This window comes from Oncorhynchus gorbuscha, unplaced genomic scaffold (assembly GCF_021184085.1).
Source record: "Oncorhynchus gorbuscha isolate QuinsamMale2020 ecotype Even-year unplaced genomic scaffold, OgorEven_v1.0 Un_scaffold_962, whole genome shotgun sequence".
Lineage (NCBI taxonomy): Eukaryota > Metazoa > Chordata > Actinopteri > Salmoniformes > Salmonidae > Oncorhynchus > Oncorhynchus gorbuscha.
In genome coordinates this window covers 217542-242500 of record NW_025745897.1, presented here as the reverse complement: position 1 = coordinate 242500, position 24959 = coordinate 217542, and the positions used below count along the sequence as shown (strand labels likewise).

Here is a 24959-nt window from a genome sequence, read left to right as displayed (position 1 = left end):
GTAGTTGTTATTCACTACTGTGTGCAGCATGTTTTTGGTTGATGCTGGTCCAGACATGTGTTGTGGTTGTTATTCTCTACTGTGTGCAGCATGTTTTTGGTTGATGCTGGTCCAGACATGTGTTGTGGTTGTTATTCTCTACTGTGTGCAGCATGTTGGTCCAGACATGTGTTGTAGTTGTTATTCTCTACTGTGTGCAGCATGCTGGTCCAGACATGTGTTGTGGTTGTTATTCTCTACTGTGTGCAGCATGTTTTTGGTTGATGCTGGTCCAGACATGTGTTGTAGTTGTTATTCTCTACTGAGTGCAGCATGTTTTTGGTTGATGCTGGTCCAGACATGTGTTGTGGTTGTTATTCTCTACTGTGTGCAGCATGTTTTTGGTTGATGCTGGTCCAGACATGTGTTGTGGTTGTTATTCTCTACTGTGTGCAGCATGTTTTTGGTTGATGCTGGTCCAGACATGTGTTGTGGTTGTTATTCTCTACTGTGTGCAGCATGTTTTTGGTTGATGCTGGTCCAGACATGTGTTGTAGTTGTTATTCTCTACTGTGTGTAGCATGCTGGTCCAGACATGTGTTGTGGTTGTTATTCACTACTGTGTGCAGCATGTTTTTGGTTTGATGCTGGTCCAGACATGTGTTGTAGTTGTTATTCTCTACTGTGTGCAGCATGCTGGTCCAGACATGTGTTGTAGTTGTTATTCACTACTGTGTGCAGCATGTTTTTGGTTGATGCTGGTCCAGACATGTGTTGTAGTTGTTATTCACTACTGTGTGCAGCATGTTTTTGGTTGATGCTGGTCCAGACATGTGTTGTAGTTGTTATTCACTACTGTGTGCAGCATGTTTTTGGTTGATGCTGGTCCAGACATGTGTTGTAGTTGTTATTCACTACTGTGTGCAGCATGTTTTTGGTTGATGCTGGTCCAGACATGTGTTGTGGTTGTTATTCTCTACTGTGTGCAGCATGTTTTTGGTTGATGCTGGTCCAGACATGTGTTGTGGTTGTTATTCTCTACTGTGTGCAGCATGTTGGTCCAGACATGTGTTGTGGTTGTTATTCTCTACTGTGTGCAGCATGTTTTTGGTTGATGCTGGTCCAGACATGTGTTGTGGTTGTTATTCTCTACTGTGTGCAGCATGTTTTTGGTTGATGCTGGTCCAGACATGTGTTGTAGTTGTTATTCTCTACTGTGTGTAGCATGCTGGTCCAGACATGTGTTGTGGTTGTTATTCACTACTGTGTGCAGCATGTTTTTGGTTTGATGCTGGTCCAGACATGTGTTGTAGTTGTTATTCTCTACTGTGTGCAGCATGCTGGTCCAGACATGTGTTGTAGTTGTTATTCACTACTGTGTGCAGCATGTTTTTGGTTGATGCTGGTCCAGACATGTGTTGTAGTTGTTATTCACTACTGTGTGCAGCATGTTTTTGGTTGATGCTGGTCCAGACATGTGTTGTAGTTGTTATTCACTACTGTGTGCAGCATGTTTTTTGGTTGATGCTGGTCCAGACATGTGTTGTAGTTGTTATTCACTACTGTGTGCAGCATGTTTTGGTTGATGCTGGTCCAGACATGTGTTGTGGTTGTTATTCACTACTGTGTGCAGCATGTTTTTGGTTGATGCTGGTCCAGACATGTGTTGTAGTTGTTATTCACTACTGTGTGCAGCATGTTTTTGGTTGATGCTGGTCCAGACATGTGTTGTGGTTGTTATTCTCTACTGTGTGCAGCATGTTTTTGGTTGATGCTGGTCCAGACATGTGTTGTGGTTGTTATTCTCTACTGTGTGCAGCATGTTTTTGGTTGATGCTGGTCCAGACATGTGTTGTAGTTGTTATTCTCTACTGTGTGCAGCATGTTTTTGGTTGATGCTGGTCCAGACATGTGTTGTAGTTGTTATTCTCTACTGTGTGCAGCATGTTTTTGGTTGATGCTGGTCCAGACATGTGTTGTAGTTGTTATTCTCTGCTGGTCCAGACATGTGTTGTGCAGCATGTTTTGGTTGATGCTGGTCCAGACATGTGTTGTGGTTGTTATTCTCTACTGTGTGCAGCATGTTTTTGGTTGATGCTGGTCCAGACATGTGTTGTAGTTGTTATTCTCTACTGTGTGCAGCATGTTTTTGGTTGATGCTGGTCCAGACATGTGTTGTAGTTGTTATTCTCTACTGTGTGCAGCATGTTTTTGGTTGATGCTGGTCCAGACATGTGTTGTAGTTGTTATTCTCTACTGTGTGCAGCATGCTGGTCCAGACATGTGTTGTGGTTGTTATTCTCTACTGTGTGCAGCATGTTTTTGGTTGATGCTGGTCCAGACATGTGTTGTGGTTGTTATTCACTACTGTGTGCAGCATGTTTTTGGTTGATGCTGGTCCAGACATGTGTTGTGGTTGTTATTCTCTACTGTGTGCAGCATGTTTTTGGTTGATGCTGGTCCAGACATGTGTTGTGGTTGTTATTCTCTACTGTGTGCAGCATGTTTTTGGTTGATGCTGTCAGCAGAACATGTGTTTTGACTGATCTCCATATGTTTATAATGACTGACTGTCCCAGTGTCTGTTGTTCTATGACAGTATAAGAGTTAAGAGCCCTCTCCCATAGTGCTTGGCTCCACAGTGCGTTGCCTGATGGGTAATGCGTTTTTTTTCTTTCTTCAGATCTGAACCAGGCTCTCCGTTTGTGCTTGGGAAGCACGGCGACAGGGGCGGAGCGGAGCCGTCTCCGCCCTCAGCATCAACCACGACTGCACCCGGCTGCTCTGTGGCTTCGCCAAGGGACATATCACCATGTGGGATCTGGCCAATGGGAAGCTTCTGCGAACCATTACCGACGCCCACCCACCCGGCACCGCCATCTTACATGTCAAGGTAGTCTGTCTGTGTAAAAGTCAAGTTGAATTGAAACGTGTCTTCTGCTCAGGTCGTCTCTACTGAACTCCTGGGTTGTCCCTCTCTCTCTCTCAGTTCACCGATGACCCTACGCTGGCAGTGTGCAACGACAGCGGTGGCTCTGTGTTTGAGCTGGCTTTCAGGTAATACTCATTTGTCTCCTCTGAGATTGTGTGTGTGAAGTTACCTGCAGTGACTGACAGGGGGCAGTATTGCTCTGCAGACACTAGGAGTGATGTGCTGGTTGACTCAACATGCAGTCCCCCGCGGACACTGTGGGCGGGTGGGTTTAGGGCCATGTAATATTGTGTGGGTGAAGGGCGGGTGGGTTTAGGGCCATGTAATATGGTGTGGATGAAGGGCGGGTGGGTTTAGGGCCATGTAATATTGTGTGGGTGAAGGGCGGGTGGGTTTAGGGCCATGTAATATTGTGTGGGTGAAGGGCGGGTGGGTTTAGGGCCATGTAATATTGTGTGGGTGAAGGGCGGGTGGGTTTAGGGCCATGTAATATTGTGTGGATGAAGGGTGGGTGGGTTTAGGGCCATGTAATATTGTGTGGATGAAGGGTGGGTGGGTTTAGGGCCATGTAATATTGTGTGGATGAAGGGCGGGTGGGTTTAGGGCCATGTAATATTGTGTGGATGAAGGGCGGGTGGGTTTAGGGCCATGTAATATTGTGTGGATGAAGGGTGGGTTTAGGGCCATGTAATATTGTGTGGATGAAGGGCGGGTGGGTTTAGGGCCATGTAATATTGTGTGGATGAAGGGCGGGTGGGTTTAGGGCCATGTAATATTGTGTGGATGAAGGGTGGGTGGGTTTAGGGCCATGTAATATTGTGTGGATGAAGGGCGGGTGGGTTTAGGGCCATGTAATATTGTGTGGGTGGCGTGCGGGTGGGTTTAGGGCCATGTAATATTGTGTGGGTGGCGTGCGGGTGGGTTTAGGGCCATGTAATATTGTGTGGGTGGCGTGCGGGTGGGTTTAGGGCCATGTAATATTGTGTGGGTGGCGTGCGGGTGGGTTTAGGGCCATGTAATATTGTGTGGGTGGCGTGCGGGTGGGTTTAGGGCCATGTAATATTGTGTGGGTGGCGTGCGGGTGGGTTTAGGGCCATGTAATATTGTGTGGGTGGCGTGCGGGTGGGTTTAGGGCCATGTAATATTGTGTGGGTGGCGTGCGGGTGGGTTTAGGGCCATGTAATATTGTGTGGGTGGCGTGCGGGTGGGTTTAGGGCCATGTAATATTGTGTGGGTGGCGTGCGGGTGGGTTTAGGGCCATGTAATATTGTGTGGGTGGCGTGCGGGTGGGTTTAGGGCCATGTAATATTGTGTGGGTGGCGTGCGGGTGGGTTTAGGGCCATGTAATATTGTGTGGGTGGCGTGCGGGTGGGTTTAGGGCCATGTAATATTGTGTGGGTGGCGTGCGGGTGGGTTTAGGGCCATGTAATATTGTGTGGGTGGCGTGCGGGTGGGTTTAGGGCCATGTAATATTGTGTGGGTGGCGTGCGGGTGGGTTTAGGGCCATGTAATATTGTGTGGGTGGCGTGCGGGTGGGTTTAGGGCCATGTAATATTGTGTGGGTGGCGTGCGGGTGGGTTTAGGGCCATGTAATATTGTGTGGGTGGCGTGCGGGTTGAATAAAGGGAAAACAATGCATCAAAAAATCCATAAATGTATAATTAGTTTGCATATCTATCGGCTACATTGAGTTTTATCTTTCCTTGTGTTCATCTGGCATTAGTGTATAAGCATCAGTTTTAGGGCCAAATACAGTGCAACAACATGAAGGTTTTATTTACAACTGCACCTACATAGTGTAGGTGGATATTTAAACCAACGGGTGGTTTACAGAGACAAACGGGACATTCTGTAGACGTCAACATCAAAATAAAGAACAATAGTAGCAACCAAACGTCTACCAAATACAAACACATCAAGACTATAACAGACCCAGACTATAACAGACTATAACAGACTATAACAGGCCCAGACTATAACAGACTGTAACAGACTGTAACAGGCCCAGACTATAACAGACTATAGCAGGCCCAGACTATAACAGACTATAGCAGGCCCAGACTATAACAGACTATAGCAGGCCCAGACTATAACAGACTATAGCAGGCCCAGACTATAACAGACTATAACAGACTATAACAGACTATAACAGACTATAACAGACTATAACAGACTATAACAGACTATAACAGACTATAGCAGACTATAACAGACTATAGCAGGCCCAGACTATAACAGACTATATCAGGCCCAGACTATAACAGACTATATCAGGCCCAGACTATAACAGACTATAACAGACTATAGCAGGCCCAGACTATAACAGACTATAACAGACTATAGCAGGCCCAGACTATAACAGACTATAGCAGACTATAACAGACTATAGCAGACTATAACAGACTATAGCAGGCCCAGACTATAACAGACTATAGCAGACTATAACAGACTATAGCAGGCCCAGACTATAACAGACTATAGCAGGCCCAGACTATAACAGACTATAACAGACTATAGCAGGCCCAGACTATAGCAGGCCCAGACTATAGCAGGCCCAGACTATAACAGACTATAACAGACTATAACAGACTATAACAGACTATAACAGACTATAACAGACTATAACAGACTATAGCAGGCCCAGACTATAACAGACTATAACAGGCCCAGACTATAACAGACTATAACAAACTATAGCAGGCCCAGACTATAACAGACTGTAACAGACTGTAACAGACTGTAACAGACTGTAACAGACTGTAACAGACTGTAACAGACTGTAGCAGACTATAACAGACTATAACAGACTATAACAGACTATAACAGACTATAACAGACTATAACAGACTATAACAGACTATAACAGACTATAACAGACTATAACAGACTATAGCAGGCCCAGACTATAACAGACTATAGCAGGCCCAGACTATAACAGACTATAACAGACTATAGCAGGCCCAGACTATAACAGACTATAACAGACTATAGCAGGCCCAGACTATAACAGACTATAACAGACTATAGCAGGCCCAGACTATAACAGACTATAGCAGGCCCAGACTATAACAGACTATAGCAGGCCCAGACTATAACAGACTATAGCAGGCCCAGACTATAACAGACTATAGCAGGCCCAGACTATAACAGACTATAGCAGGCCCAGACTATAACAGACTATAACAGACTGTAACAGGCCCAGACTATAACAGACTATAGCAGGCCCAGACTATAACAGACTATAACAGACTATAGCAGGCCCAGACTATAACAGACTATAGCAGGCCCAGACTATAGCAGGCCCAGACTATAGCAGGCCCAGACTATAACAGACTATAACAGACTATAACAGACTATAACAGACTATAGCAGGCCCAGACTATAACAGGCCCAGACTATAACAGACTATATCAGGCCCAGACTATAACAGACTATAACAGACTATAGCAGGCCCAGACTATAACAGACTGTAACAGACTATAACAGACTGTAACAGACTATAGCAGGCCCAGACTATAACAGACTGTAACAGACTATAACAGACTGTAACAGACTGTAACAGACTATAACAGACTGTAACAGACTGTAACAGACTATAGCAGACTATAGCAGACTATAGCAGACTATAGCAGACTATAGCAGACTATAACAGACTATAACAGACTATAACAGACTATAACAGACTATAACAGACTATAACAGACTATAGCAGGCCCAGACTATAACAGACTATAGCAGGCCCAGACTATAACAGACTATAGCAGACTATAGCAGACTATAGCAGACTATAGCAGACTATAACAGACTATAACAGACTATAGCAGGCCCAGACTATAACAGACTATAACAGACTATAGCAGGCCCAGACTATAACAGACTATAGCAGGCCCAGACTATAACAGACTGTAACAGACTATAACAGGCCCAGACTATAACAGACTATAGCAGGCCCAGACTATAACAGACTGTAACAGACTATAGCAGGCCCAGACTATAACAGACTATAGCAGGCCCAGACTATAACAGACTATAGCAGGCCCAGACTATAACAGACTATAGCAGGCCCAGACTATAACAGACTATAGCAGGCCCAGACTATAACAGACTATAGCAGGCCCAGACTATAACAGACTATAGCAGGCCCAGACTATAACAGACTATAGCAGGCCCAGACTATAACAGACTATAGCAGGCCCAGACTATAACAGACTATAGCAGGCCCAGACTATAACAGACTATAGCAGGCCCAGACTATAACAGACTATAGCAGGCCCAGACTATAACAGACTATAGCAGGCCCAGACTATAACAGACTATAGCAGGCCTAGACTATAACAGACTATAGCAGGCCCAGACTATAACAGACTATAGCAGGCCCAGACTATAACAGACTATAGCAGGCCCAGACTATAACAGACTATAGCAGGCCCAGACTATAACAGACTATAGCAGGCCCAGACTATAACAGACTATAGCAGGCCCAGACTATAACAGACTATAACAGGCCCAGACTATAACAGACTATAACAGGCCCAGACTATAACAGACTATAGCAGGCCCAGACTATAGCAGGCCCAGACTATAACAGACTATAGCAGGCCCAGACTATAACAGACTATAGCAGGCCCAGACTATAACAGACTATAGCAGGCCCAGACTATAACAGACTATAACAGGCCCAGACTATAACAGGCCCAGACTATAACAGACTCAGACTATAACAGGCCCAGACTATAACAGACTATATCAGGCCCAGACTATAGCAGACTATAACAGACTAACAGACTATAACAGACTAACAGACGATAACAGACTATAACAGACTATAACAGGCCCAGACTATAGCAGACTATATCAGGCCCAGACGATAACAGACTATAACAGACTATAACAGGCCCAGACTATAGCAGACTATATCAGGCCCAGACTATAGCAGACTATAACAGACTATAACAGACTATAGCAGGCCCAGACTATAACAGACTATAACAGACTATAACAGACTATAACAGACTATAGCAGGCCCAGACTATAACAGGCCCAGACTATAACAGACTATAGCAGGCCCAGACTATAACAGACTGTAACAGACTATAACAGACTGTAACAGACTATAGCAGGCCCAGACTATAACAGACTGTAACAGACTATAACAGACTGTAACAGACTGTAACAGACTATAACAGACTGTAACAGACTATAACAGACTATAGCAGACTATAGCAGACTATAGCAGACTATAGCAGACTATAACAGACTATAACAGACTATAACAGACTATAACAGACTATAACAGACTATAACAGACTATAACAGACTATAACAGACTATAACAGACTATAGCAGGCCCAGACTATAACAGACTATAGCAGGCCCAGACTATAACAGACTATAGCAGACTATAGCAGACTATAACAGACTATAGCAGACTATAGCAGACTATAACAGACTATAACAGACTATAGCAGGCCCAGACTATAACAGACTATAACAGACTATAGCAGGCCCAGACTATAACAGACTATAGCAGGCCCAGACTATAACAGACTGTAACAGACTATAACAGGCCCAGACTATAACAGACTATAGCAGGCCCAGACTATAACAGACTGTAACAGACTATAGCAGGCCCAGACTATAACAGACTATAGCAGGCCCAGACTATAACAGACTATAGCAGGCCCAGACTATAACAGACTATAGCAGGCCCAGACTATAACAGACTATAGCAGGCCCAGACTATAACAGACTATAGCAGGCCCAGACTATAACAGACTATAGCAGGCCCAGACTATAACAGACTATAGCAGGCCCAGACTATAACAGACTATAGCAGGCCCAGACTATAACAGACTATAGCAGGCCCAGACTATAACAGACTATAGCAGGCCCAGACTATAACAGACTATAGCAGGCCCAGACTATAACAGACTATAGCAGGCCCAGACTATAACAGACTATAGCAGGCCTAGACTATAACAGACTATAGCAGGCCCAGACTATAGCAGGCCCAGACTATAACAGACTATAGCAGGCCCAGACTATAACAGACTATAGCAGGCCCAGACTATAACAGACTATAGCAGGCCCAGACTATAACAGACTATAGCAGGCCCAGACTATAACAGACTATAACAGGCCCAGACTATAACAGACTATAACAGGCCCAGACTATAACAGACTATAGCAGGCCCAGACTATAGCAGGCCCAGACTATAACAGACTATAGCAGGCCCAGACTATAACAGACTATAGCAGGCCCAGACTATAACAGACTATAGCAGGCCCAGACTATAACAGACTATAACAGGCCCAGACTATAACAGGCCCAGACTATAACAGACTCAGACTATAACAGGCCCAGACTATAACAGACTATATCAGGCCCAGACTATAGCAGACTATAACAGACTAACAGACTATAACAGACTAACAGACGATAACAGACTATAACAGACTATAACAGGCCCAGACTATAGCAGACTATATCAGGCCCAGACGATAACAGACTATAACAGACTATAACAGGCCCAGACTATAGCAGACTATAACAGACTATAACAGGCCCAGACTATAGCAGACTATATCAGGCCCAGACTATAGCAGACTATAACAGACTATAACAGACTATAGCAGGCCCAGACTATAACAGACTATATCAGGCCCAGACTATAACAGACTATAGCAGGCCCAGACTATAACAGACTATATCAGGCCCAGACTATAACAGACTATAACAGACTATAACAGACTATAACAGACTATAACAGACTATAACAGACTGTAACAGGCCCAGACTATAACAGACTATAGCAGGCCCAGACTATAACAGACTATATCAGGCCCAGACTATAACAGGCCCAGATTACAACAGACTATATCAGGCCCAGACTATAGCAGGCCCAGACTATAACAGACTATATCAGGCCCAGACTATAACAGACTATATCAGGCCCAGATTACAACAGACTATAGCAGGCCCAGACTATAGCAGGCCCAGACTATAGCAGGCCCAGACTATAACAGACTATATCAGGCCCAGACTATAGCAGACTATAACAGACTAACAGACTATAACAGACTAACAGACGATAACAGACTATAACAGACTATTACAGGCCCAGACTATAGCAGACTATATCAGGCCCAGACGATAACAGACTATAACAGGCCCAGACTATAACAGGCCCAGATTACAACAGACTATATCAGGCCCAGACTATAGCAGGCCCAGACTATAACAGACTATATCAGGCCCAGACTATAACAGACTATATCAGGCCCAGACTATAACAGGCCCAGATTACAACAGACTATATCAGGCCCAGACTATAGCAGGCCCAGACTATAGCAGGCCCAGACTATAACAGACTATATCAGGCCCAGACTATAGCAGACTATAACAGACTAACAGACTATAACAGACTAACAGACGATAACAGACTATAACAGACTATTACAGGCCCAGACTATAGCAGACTATATCAGGCCCAGACGATAACAGACTATAACAGACTATAACAGGCCCAGACTATAGCAGACTATATCAGGCCCAGACTATAGCAGACTATAACAGACTATAACAGACTATAACAGACTATAGCAGACTATAACAGACTATATCAGGCCCAGACTATAACAGACTATAGCAGGCCCAGACTATAACAGACTATAGCAGGCCCAGACTATAACAGACTATATCAGGCCCAGACTATAACAGACTATAACAGACTATAACAGACTATAACAGACTATAACAGACTATAACAGACTATAACAGACTGTAACAGGCCCAGACTATAACAGACTATAGCAGGCCCAGACTATAACAGGCCCAGATTACAACAGACTATATCAGGCCCAGACTATAGCAGGCCCAGACTATAACAGACTATATCAGGCCCAGACTATAACAGGCCCAGACTATAACAGGCCCAGACTATAACAGGCCCAGACTATAACAGGCCCAGACTATAACAGACTATAGCAGGCCCAGACTATAACAGACTATATCAGGCCCAGACTATAACAGGCCCAGACTACAACAGACTATAACAGGCCCAGACTATAACAGACTATATCAGGCCTAGACTACAACAGACTATAACAGGCCCAGACTATAACAGACTATAGCAGGCCCAGACTATAGCAGGCCCAGACTATAGCAGGCCCAGACTATAGCAGGCCCAGACTATAGCAGGCCCAGACTATAACAGGCCCAGACTATAACAGACTATATCAGGCCTAGACTATAACAGACTGTAACAGGCCCAGACTGTAACAGGCCCAGACTGTAACAGGCCCAGACTGTAACAGGCCCAGACTGTAACAGGCCCAGACTATAACAGGCCCAGACTATAACAGACTATATCAGGCCTAGACTATAACAGACTGTAACAGGCCCAGACTGTAACAGGCCCAGACTGTAACAGGCCCAGACTATAACAGGCCCAGACTGTAACAGGCCCAGACTATAACAGACTATAACAGACTGTAACAGGCCCAGACTGTAACAGGCCCAGACTGTAACAGGCCCAGACTGTAACAGGCCCAGACTATAGCAGACTATAACAGACTATAACAGGCCCAGACTGTAACAGGCCCAGACTATAGCAGACTATAACAGGCCCAGACTGTAACAGGCCCAGACTATAGCAGACTATAACAGACTATAACAGGCCCAGACTGTAACAGGCCCAGACTATAGCAGACTATAACAGACTATAACAGGCCCAGACTGTAACCGGCCCAGACTATAGCAGACTATAACAGGCCCAGACTATAGCAGACTATAACAGACTATATCAGGCCTAGACTATAACAGACTAGAACAGGCCCAGACTGTAACAGGCCCAGACTGTAACAGGCCCAGACTGTAACAGGCCCAGACTATAACAGACTATAGCAGGCCCAGACTATAACAGACTATAGCAGGCCCAGACTATAACAGACTATAGCAGGCCCAGACTATAACAGACTATAGCAGGCCCAGACTATAACAGACTATAACAGACTATAACAGACTATAACAGACTATAACAGACTATAACAGACTATAACAGACTATAACAGACTATAACAGACTATAACAGACTATAGCAGACTATAACAGACTATAGCAGGCCCAGACTATAACAGACTATATCAGGCCCAGACTATAACAGACTATATCAGGCCCAGACTATAACAGACTATAACAGACTATAGCAGGCCCAGACTATAACAGACTATAACAGACTATAGCAGGCCCAGACTATAACAGACTATAGCAGACTATAACAGACTATAGCAGACTATAACAGACTATAGCAGGCCCAGACTATAACAGACTATAGCAGACTATAACAGACTATAGCAGGCCCAGACTATAACAGACTATAGCAGGCCCAGACTATAACAGACTATAACAGACTATAGCAGGCCCAGACTATAGCAGGCCCAGACTATAACAGACTATAACAGACTATAACAGACTATAACAGACTATAACAGACTATAACAGACTATAACAGACTATAGCAGGCCCAGACTATAACAGACTATAACAGGCCCAGACTATAACAGACTATAACAAACTATAGCAGGCCCAGACTATAACAGACTGTAACAGACTGTAACAGACTGTAACAGACTGTAACAGACTGTAACAGACTGTAACAGACTGTAGCAGACTATAACAGACTATAACAGACTATAACAGACTATAACAGACTATAACAGACTATAACAGACTATAACAGACTATAACAGACTATAACAGACTATAGCAGGCCCAGACTATAACAGACTATAGCAGGCCCAGACTATAACAGACTATAACAGACTATAGCAGGCCCAGACTATAACAGACTATAACAGACTATAGCAGGCCCAGACTATAACAGACTATAACAGACTATAGCAGGCCCAGACTATAACAGACTATAGCAGGCCCAGACTATAACAGACTATAGCAGGCCCAGACTATAACAGACTATAGCAGGCCCAGACTATAACAGACTATAGCAGGCCCAGACTATAACAGACTATAGCAGGCCCAGACTATAACAGACTATAGCAGGCCCAGACTATAACAGACTATAGCAGGCCCAGACTATAACAGACTATAACAGACTGTAACAGGCCCAGACTATAACAGACTATAGCAGGCCCAGACTATAACAGACTATAACAGACTATAGCAGGCCCAGACTATAACAGACTATAGCAGGCCCAGACTATAGCAGGCCCAGACTATAGCAGGCCCAGACTATAACAGACTATAACAGACTATAACAGACTATAACAGACTATAGCAGGCCCAGACTATAACAGGCCCAGACTATAACAGACTATATCAGGCCCAGACTATAACAGACTATAACAGACTATAGCAGGCCCAGACTATAACAGACTGTAACAGACTATAACAGACTGTAACAGACTATAGCAGGCCCAGACTATAACAGACTGTAACAGACTATAACAGACTGTAACAGACTGTAACAGACTATAACAGACTGTAACAGACTGTAACAGACTATAGCAGACTATAGCAGACTATAGCAGACTATAGCAGACTATAGCAGACTATAACAGACTATAACAGACTATAACAGACTATAACAGACTATAACAGACTATAACAGACTATAGCAGGCCCAGACTATAACAGACTATAGCAGGCCCAGACTATAGCAGACTATAGCAGACTATAGCAGACTATAGCAGACTATAGCAGACTATAACAGACTATAACAGACTATAGCAGGCCCAGACTATAACAGACTATAACAGACTATAGCAGGCCCAGACTATAACAGACTATAGCAGGCCCAGACTATAACAGACTGTAACAGACTATAACAGGCCCAGACTATAACAGACTATAGCAGGCCCAGACTATAACAGACTGTAACAGACTATAGCAGGCCCAGACTATAACAGACTATAGCAGGCCCAGACTATAACAGACTATAGCAGGCCCAGACTATAACAGACTATAGCAGGCCCAGACTATAACAGACTATAGCAGGCCCAGACTATAACAGACTATAGCAGCAGGCCCAGACTATAACAGACTATAGCAGGCCCAGACTATAACAGACTATAGCAGGCCCAGACTATAACAGACTATAGCAGGCCCAGACTATAACAGACTATAGCAGGCCCAGACTATAACAGACTATAGCAGGCCCAGACTATAACAGACTATAGCAGGCCCAGACTATAACAGACTATAGCAGGCCCAGACTATAACAGACTATAGCAGGCCTAGACTATAACAGACTATAGCAGGCCCAGACTATAACAGACTATAGCAGGCCCAGACTATAACAGACTATAGCAGGCCCAGACTATAACAGACTATAGCAGGCCCAGACTATAACAGACTATAGCAGGCCCAGACTATAACAGACTATAGCAGGCCCAGACTATAACAGACTATAGCAGGCCCAGACTATAACAGACTATAACAGGCCCAGACTATAACAGACTATAACAGGCCCAGACTATAACAGACTATAGCAGGCCCAGACTATAGCAGGCCCAGACTATAACAGACTATAGCAGGCCCAGACTATAACAGACTATAGCAGGCCCAGACTATAACAGACTATAGCAGGCCCAGACTATAACAGACTATAACAGGCCCAGACTATAACAGGCCCAGACTATAACAGACTCAGACTATAACAGGCCCAGACTATAACAGACTATATCAGGCCCAGACTATAGCAGACTATAACAGACTAACAGACTATAACAGACTAACAGACTAACAGACTATAACAGACTATAACAGGCCCAGACTATAGCAGACTATATCAGGCCCAGACGATAACAGACTATAACAGACTATAACAGGCCCAGACTATAGCAGACTATATCAGGCCCAGACTATAGCAGACTATAACAGACTATAACAGACTATAGCAGGCCCAGACTATAACAGACTATAACAGACTATAACAGACTATAACAGACTATAGCAGGCCCAGACTATAACAGGCCCAGACTATAACAGACTATAGCAGGCCCAGACTATAACAGACTGTAACAGACTATAACAGACTGTAACAGACTATAGCAGGCCCAGACTATAACAGACTGTAACAGACTATAACAGACTGTAACAGACTGTAACAGACTATAACAGACTGTAACAGACTATAACAGACTATAGCAGACTATAGCAGACTATAGCAGACTATAGCAGACTATAACAGACTATAACAGACTATAACAGACTATAACAGACTATAACAGACTATAACAGACTATAACAGACTATAACAGACTATAACAGACTATAACAGACTATAACAGACTATAGCAGGCCCAGACTATAACAGACTATAGCAGGCCCAGACTATAACAGACTATAGCAGACTATAGCAGACTATAACAGACTATAGCAGACTATAGCAGACTATAACAGACTATAACAGACTATAGCAGGCCCAGACTATAACAGACTATAACAGACTATAGCAGGCCCAGACTATAACAGACTATAGCAGGCCCAGACTATAACAGACTGTAACAGACTATAACAGGCCCAGACTATAACAGACTATAGCAGGCCCAGACTATAACAGACTGTAACAGACTATAGCAGGCCCAGACTATAACAGACTATAGCAGGCCCAGACTATAACAGACTATAGCAGGCCCAGACTATAACAGACTATAGCAGGCCCAGACTATAACAGACTATAGCAGGCCCAGACTATAACAGACTATAGCAGGCCCAGACTATAACAGACTATAGCAGGCCCAGACTATAACAGACTATAGCAGGCCCAGACTATAACAGACTATAGCAGGCCCAGACTATAACAGACTATAGCAGGCCCAGACTATAACAGACTATAGCAGGCCCAGACTATAACAGACTATAGCAGGCCCAGACTATAACAGACTATAGCAGGCCCAGACTATAACAGACTATAGCAGGCCTAGACTATAACAGACTATAGCAGGCCCAGACTATAGCAGGCCCAGACTATAACAGACTATAGCAGGCCCAGACTATAACAGACTATAGCAGGCCCAGACTATAACAGACTATAGCAGGCCCAGACTATAACAGACTATAGCAGGCCCAGACTATAACAGACTATAACAGGCCCAGACTATAACAGACTATAACAGGCCCAGACTATAACAGACTATAGCAGGCCCAGACTATAGCAGGCCCAGACTATAACAGACTATAGCAGGCCCAGACTATAACAGACTATAGCAGGCCCAGACTATAACAGACTATAGCAGGCCCAGACTATAACAGACTATAACAGGCCCAGACTATAACAGGCCCAGACTATAACAGACTCAGACTATAACAGGCCCAGACTATAACAGACTATATCAGGCCCAGACTATAGCAGACTATAACAGACTAACAGACTATAACAGACTAACAGACGATAACAGACTATAACAGACTATAACAGGCCCAGACTATAGCAGACTATATCAGGCCCAGACGATAACAGACTATAACAGACTATAACAGGCCCAGACTATAGCAGACTATATCAGGCCCAGACTATAGCAGACTATAACAGACTATAACAGACAATAGCAGGCCCAGACTATAACAGACTATATCAGGCCCAGACTATAACAGACTATAGCAGGCCCAGACTATAACAGACTATATCAGGCCCAGACTATAACAGACTATAACAGACTATAACAGACTATAACAGACTATAACAGACTATAACAGACTGTAACAGGCCCAGACTATAACAGACTATAGCAGGCCCAGACTATAACAGACTATATCAGGCCCAGACTATAACAGGCCCAGATTACAACAGACTATATCAGGCCCAGACTATAGCAGGCCCAGACTATAACAGACTATATCAGGCCCAGACTATAACAGGCCCAGATTACAACAGACTATAGCAGGCCCAGACTATAGCAGGCCCAGACTATAACAGACTATATCAGGCCCAGACTATAGCAGACTATAACAGACTAACAGACTATAACAGACTAACAGACGATAACAGACTATAACAGACTATTACAGGCCCAGACTATAGCAGACTATATCAGGCCCAGACGATAACAGACTATAACAGGCCCAGACTATAACAGGCCCAGATTACAACAGACTATATCAGGCCCAGACTATAGCAGGCCCAGACTATAACAGACTATATCAGGCCCAGACTATAACAGACTATATCAGGCCCAGACTATAACAGGCCCAGATTACAACAGACTATATCAGGCCCAGACTATAGCAGGCCCAGACTATAGCAGGCCCAGACTATAACAGACTATATCAGGCCCAGACTATAGCAGACTATAACAGACTAACAGACTATAACAGACTAACAGACGATAACAGACTATAACAGACTATTACAGGCCCAGACTATAGCAGACTATATCAGGCCCAGACGATAACAGACTATAACAGACTATAACAGGCCCAGACTATAGCAGACTATATCAGGCCCAGACTATAGCAGACTATAACAGACTATAACAGACTATAACAGACTATAGCAGACTATAACAGACTATATCAGGCCCAGACTATAACAGACTATAGCAGGCCCAGACTATAACAGACTATAGCAGGCCCAGACTATAACAGACTATATCAGGCCCAGACTATAACAGACTATAACAGACTATAACAGACTATAACAGACTATAACAGACTATAACAGACTGTAACAGGCCCAGACTATAACAGACTATAGCAGGCCCAGACTATAACAGGCCCAGATTACAACAGACTATATCAGGCCCAGACTATAGCAGGCCCAGACTATAACAGACTATATCAGGCCCAGACTATAACAGGCCCAGACTATAACAGGCCCAGACTATAACAGGCCCAGACTATAACAGGCCCAGACTATAACAGACTATAGCAGGCCCAGACTATAACAGACTATATCAGGCCCAGACTATAACAGGCCCAGACTACAACAGACTATAACAGGCCCAGACTATAACAGACTATATCAGGCCTAGACTATAACAGACTATAACAGGCCCAGACTATAACAGACTATAGCAGGCCCAGACTATAGCAGGCCCAGACTATAGCAGGCCCAGACTATAGCAGGCCCAGACTATAGCAGGCCCAGACTATAACAGGCCCAGACTATAACAGACTATATCAGGCCTAGACTATAACAGACTGTAACAGGCCCAGACTGTAACAGGCCCAGACTGTAACAGGCCCAGACTGTAACAGGCCCAGACTGTAACAGGCCCAGACTGTAACAGGCCCAGACTATAACAGGCCCAGACTATAACAGACTATATCAGGCCTAGACTATAACAGACTGTAACAGGCCCAGACTGTAACAGGCCCAGACTGTAACAGGCCCAGACTATAACAGGCCCAGACTGTAACAGGCCCAGACTATAACAGACTATAACAGACTGTAACAGGCCCAGACTGTAACAGGCCCAGACTGTAACAGGCCCAGACTGTAACAGGCCCAGACTATAGCAGACTATAACAGACTATAACAGGCCCAGACTGTAACAGGCCCAGACTATAGCAGACTATAACAGGCCCAGACTGTAACAGGCCCAGACTATAGCAGACTATAACAGACTATAACAGGCCCAGACTGTAACAGGCCCAGACTATAGCAGACTATAACAGACTATAACAGGCCCAGACTGTAACCGGCCCAGACTATAGCAGACTATAACAGGCCCAGACTATAGCAGACTATAACAGACTATATCAGGCCTAGACTATAACAGACTAGAACAGGCCCAGACTGTAACAGGCCCAGACTGTAACAGGCCCAGACTGTAACAGGCCCAGACTATAACAGGCCCAGAAATGCAAATCCTTGTATTCTACTTGGTGAAAGGAGAATGGTGGTTCAACATGATGAAAGGGCAGTAGAGAGCTGCATCATCACAGTCTACTGTTCAACAGGCCTAAATATTCACTAAATACATCATCACAGTCTACTGTTCAACAGGCCTAAATATTCACTAAATACATCATCACAGTCTACTGTTCAACAGGCCTAAATATTCACTAAATACATCATCACAGTCTAGAGTTAGGGTCGGGTGGGGTTAGAGTTGGTGGGGTTAAGGTGGGGTTAGGTTTAGGTTAGAGTTAGGGTCGGGTGAGGTTAGAGTTGGGGTCGGGTGAGGTTAGAGTTGGGGTCGGGTGAGGTTAGAGTTGGGGTCGGGTGAGGTTAGAGTTAGGGTCGGGTGAGGTTAGAGTTAGGGTCGGGTGAGGTTAGAGTTAGGGTCGGGTGAGGTTAGAGTTAGGGTCGGGTGAGGTTAGAATTAGGGTCGGGTGAGGTTAGAATTAGGGTCGGGTGAGGTTAGAGTTAGGGTCGGGTGAGGTTAGGGTTAGGGTTGGGTTAGTTTAGAGTTAGGGTCGTGTGAGGTTAGAGTTAACGTCTGGTGTGGGCGGTTGTGGACGGAATTCATCTCCCAGTGTCTGGTGGAAAGCAGACTGAACCAGGTTATCCTCTTGGATTTTGCCTGTGCTTAGCTACATTAGATTTATGGGTGTATCCTGAAAGATGACAAGCGTACTCATAACATGATGCAGCCACCACTATACTGAGTACCACTCTCCATATTTTAAAGCAATGTGTCTTTTTTTTGCAGTATTACTTTAGTGCCTTGTTTCAAACAGGATGCATGTTTTGTAATATTTGTATTCTGTACAGGCTTCCTTTTCACTCAATTAGGTTATTATTGTGGAGTAACTACGATGTTGTTGACCCATCCTCAGTTTTCTCCTAACACAGCCATTAACCTCTGTAACCGTTTAAAGTCACCATTGGCCTCATGGTGAAATCCCTGAGCAGTTTCCTTCCTCTCCAGCAACTGAGTTAGAAAGGATGCCTGTATCTTTGTAGTGACACCATCCATATTGTAATTATTAACTTCACCATGCTGAAAGGAATATTTAATGTCTTATTTGTTTCACCCATCTACCAATAGGTGCTCTTCTTTGCGAGGCATTGGAAAACCTCCCTGGTCTTTGTGGTTGAATCTGTGTTTGAAATTCTTTGCTCGACTGAAGGGACCTTACAGATAATTGTATGAGTATGGGTACAGAGATGAGGTACACACTACGATTGCAACTTATGGGACTTGTTGGTGCACATTTTTACTCCAGTACTTATTTCGGCTTGCAATAACAAAGGGGTTGATTACTTGTTGACTCCAAACATTTCAGCTTTTCATGTTAAATTCATTAGTAAAAAGAATAATAAAAAATAAAAATCCACTTTGACATTATGTGGTATTGTGACAAACATGTAAATGTAGTCCATTTTAAATTCAGGCTGTAACACAACAGGATGTGGTAGGAAGTCGAGGGGTGTGAAGACTTTCTGAAGGCTCTGTAGTTTATTTAGGACCCTCACATGGTCTTCCTATACATTCATGCACCCCTGTCACTGTCTTTAACCACAGTCTAACAGTACATTATTTTAATGAGGTATTTCAGCGAGACAGGGAGTGTGTGCGTGTGTGTGTGTGTATATGTGTGTGTGTGTAATGAGGTATTTCAGCGAGACAGGGAGTGTGTGTGTGTGTGTAATGAGGTATTTCAGCGAGACAGGGAGTGTGTGTGTGTGTGTGTGTGCGTGTGTGTGTGTGTGTAATGAGGTATTTCAGCGAGACAGGGAGTGTGTGTGTGTGTGTGTGTGTATATGTGTGTGTGTGTAATGAGGTATTACAGCGAGACAGGGAGTGTGTGTGTGTGTGTGTGTGTGTGCGTGTGTGTGTGTATATGTGTGTGTGTGTAATGAGGTATTACAGTGAGACAGAATGACCCCTGCTCTGTTTGACATTATTATACAAAGCCGTCTCTCTTATTCAGGTCAGATGAATGGAAATGGGGGGAGAAGTACTTTTTTGGTTTTCTGGCTTCTCTAAGGCTGTGTGTCCCAAATGGCTCCCTATAAAGTGCACTACATCTGACCAGGGCCCATAGGGTGCGATTTGGGACTCATCCACTCTGTTCTGTACGGCGTGTGTGTATGTCAGAATGTGAGGGAAATAGGATATTCAATATTGTTCTAATGAACCACAGTCCTACTTTGGGACTGGAGTTCTGTTTATTTTGTTAGTCTGTGAGGAGCTTGTTTTTTTATATCTTTAGTTGTTTTGTTCTCTCTCCCCCTCCTCGCTCTTCTCTCTCCTCCTCCTCGCTCTTCTCTCTCTCCCTCCTCGCTCTTCTCTCTCTCCCCTCCTCGCTCTTCTCTCTCTCCCTCCTCGCTCTTCTCTCTCCCCTCCTCGCTCTTCTCTCTCTCCCCTCCTCGCTCTTCTCCTCTCCCCTCCTCGCTCTTCTCTCTCCTCGCTCTTCCCTCCCTCCTCGCTCTTCTCTCTCTCCCCCTCCTCGCTCTTCTCTCTCTCCCCTCCTCGCTCTTCTCTCTCTCCCCTCCTCTCTTCTCTCTCTCCCCTCCTCGCTCTTCTCTCTCTCCCCTCCTCGCTCTTCTCTCTCTCCCTCCTCGCTCTTCTCTTCTCTCCTCTCTTCCTCTCCTCGCTCTTCTCTCTCTCCCCTCCTCGCTCTTTCTCTCTCTCCCCTCCTCGCTCTTCTCTCTCCCCCTCCTCGCTCTTCTCTCTCCCCTCCTCGCTCTTCTCTCTCCCCCCTCCTCTTCTCTCTCCCCTCCTCGCTCTTCTCTCTCTCCCCTCGCTCCTCGCTCTTCTCGCTCTTCTCTCTCCCCCTCCTCGCTCTTCTCTCTCCCCCTCCTCGCTCTTCTCTCTCCCCCTCCTCGCTCTTCTCTCTCTCCCCTCCTCCTCCTCTCCTCCCTCCTCTCTTCTGTCTCTCTCTCTTCTCCACCTCCCTTTCCCCCCCTCCTCTGTTTCTCTCTCCTCCCTCTTCTCTCTCCCTCCTCTCCCCTCCCTCCTGTCTCTGTCTCTGCTCTCCTCCACCCCTTTCCCTCCTCTCTCTCTCTCTCTCTCTCCTCCTCTCTTCCCCCCTCCTCTCTCTCTCTCTCTCTTTCTCTGCGTCTAGGAGGTTGATGGGGATGCGTACATGTGAGTCTCGTTGTCTGTTCAGTGGCTCTAAGGGAGAGGTGTGTAATGTGGAGCCTCTCCTTACCGCCCCGGACCTGAAGGATCACCCCATCACACAGTACTCTCTCCTGGCCATGGCCTCTCTTACTAAGGTAAACCCTGTACCACGTTTACCCAACTGGCGACAATTATTTGACCCCCTTGTTTTCTGGTCAAAAAAACAACTTATTTTTATTAAAATATTTTATTGTTGAACAACAAAAAAAAATCACCAGCAAATCAGTTCCAAATGATTTTAATTTTGGAAATATGTTCCCTAGTATTCCCACGCATAATAGAGAGAGGGATACACTGAGTGGTCAGTTTATTAGGTACACCCCCCTGTTCACCAAAATGGTTTGCTCCTACAGACAGTGAGTCATATGGCTTGCTATATAAAGCAGGCATCAAGGCACTGTTGGATTGAACGTTAGAATGGTCTAAACAACCGAGAGCGACGTGGTGAGATCATCGGTTCCAGGATGTCAGAAACTGACTGGGCTTTTCACGCACGACAAACTCTAGTGTTTTTATTTATTTTATTTGATTTGATTTAACTAGGCAAGTCAGTTTAGAACAAATTCTTATTTTCAATGACGGCCGAGGAACAGTGGGTTAACTGCCTGTTCAGGGGCAGAACGGCAGATTTGTACCATGTCAGCTCGGGATTCGAACTTGCAACCTTCCGGTTACTAGTCCAACGCTCTAACCACTAGGCTACCCTGCCGCCTCTACACTCTAACCACTAGGCTACCCTGCCGCCTCTACACTCTAACCACTATTCCTGCCACGCGTTAGGGTCCCTATTCCTGCCACGCGTTAGGGTCCCCTATTCCCTATTCCTGCCACGCGTTAGGGTCCCTATTCCTGCCACCCTATTCCTGCCACGTTAGGGTCCCTATTCCTGCCACGCGTTAGGCTGTTCTGGAGTTAAAGGGAGGGGGGGGGGGGTCTGACCCAGTACTAGATAGGTTACCTAATAAACTGGTCACAGAGTGTACGTGATCGTATTAAAAATGTAAGCAAGGTTTGAATGATGATGTTTAAGTCATGTTATATCTGTTTGGGCTTCTTGCGGTCAATTTGCAGTCTACAAATGATCTGTAATTATGTTCTGGACCCCTGACCATCTGCTAAAGAATTAACAGCCCTGCAGCTGAATCCTACACACTACACACTACACACTACACCCTACACACTACACACTACACACTACACCCTACACTATACACTACACACTACACACTATACCCTACACCCTACACTACACACTACACCCTACACACTACACCCTACACACTACACCCTACACACTACACCCTACACACTACCCCTACACACTACACCCTACACCCTACACACTACACACTACACCCTACACACTACACCCTATTCACTACACCATACCCTACACACTATACCCTACACACTATACACTACACACTATATCCTACACACTACACCCTACACACTACATCCTATACACTACACACTACACCCTACACACTACACACTACACACTACACACTACACCCTACACCCTACACCCTACACCCTACACCCTACACACTACACACTACACACTACACCCTACACACTACACACTACACACTACACCCTACACACTACACCCTACACACTACATCCTATACCCTATACCCTACACACTACACACTACACCCTACACCCTACACACTACACACTATACCCTACACACTATACCCTACACACTATACCCTACACACTATACCCTACACACTATACCCTACACCCTACACACTACACCCTACACACTACACCCTACACACTACACCCTACACAATATACCCTACACACTATACCCTACACACTATACCCTACACACTACCCTACACACTTCACCCTACACACTATACACTACACACTACACCCTATACACTCCACACTACATTGACACTCTACAGTTAACATTGTTATTGTTATTTTTGTTCTACTCTTCAATTCCATTGACAATATTTGTCTGTTTTCAATCCAACACGAGCTTGTTCCTTTCAGATTCTAGTGATCGGACTGAAACCTTCTCTCAAAGTGTGGATGACATTTCCCTATGGCAAGGTACCTCTTCTCTCATCTGGGTCTTTCCCCCTCTCCCTCACAACCCTCCCTCTCTCTCTCTCGTTATCCCCTCTTCTCCCTCACAACCCTCCCTCTCTCTCTCGTTATCCTTCTCTTCTCCCTCTCCCTCACAACCCTCCCTCTCTCTCTCGTTATCCTTCTCTGACCTCTCTTCTCCCTCACAACCCTCCCTCTCTCTCTCTCTCGTTATCCCCTCTTCTCCCTCACAACCCTCCCTCTCTCTCTCGTTATCCTTCTCTTCTCCCTCTCCCTCACAACCCTCCATCTCTCTCTCGTTATCCTTCCCTGACCTCTCTTCTCCTCCATCTCTCTCTCGTTATCCTTCTCTTCTCCCTCTCCCTCACAACCCTCCCTCTCTCTCTCGTTATCCTTCTCTGACCTCTCTTCTCCCTCACAACCCTCCATCTCTTCTCCCTCACAACCCTCCCTCTCTCTCTCGTTATCCTTCTCTTCTCCCTCTCCCTCACAACCCTCCCTCTCTCTCTCGTTATCCTTCTCTGACCTCTCTTCTCCCTCACAACCCTCCCTCTCTTCTCCCTCACAACCCTCCCTCTCTCTCTCGTTATCCTTCTCTGGCCTCTCTTCTCCCTCACAACCCTCCCTCTCTCTCTCGTTATCCTTCTCTTCTCCCTCACAACCCTCCTCTCACTCGTTATCCTTCTCTGACCTCTCTTCTCCCTCACAACCCTCCCTCTCTCTCTCGTTATCCTTCTCTGACCTCTCTTCTCCCTCACAACCCTCCCTCTCTCTCTCGTTATCCTTCTCTGACCTCTTTCTCCCTCACAACCCTCCCTCTCTCTCTCGTTATCCTTCTCTGACCTCTCTTCTCCCTCACAACCCTCCCTCTCTCTCGTTATCCTTCTCTGACCTCTCTTCTCCCTCACAACCCTTCCTCTCTCTCTCGTTATCCTTC

General features: G+C 45.1%; 1 pseudogene; it reads left to right on the top strand.

Annotated features, from left to right (window-relative positions):
• Positions 1 to 24959, top strand: part of LOC124020875 — a 131918-nt pseudogene that overhangs the window by 9104 nt on the left and 97855 nt on the right.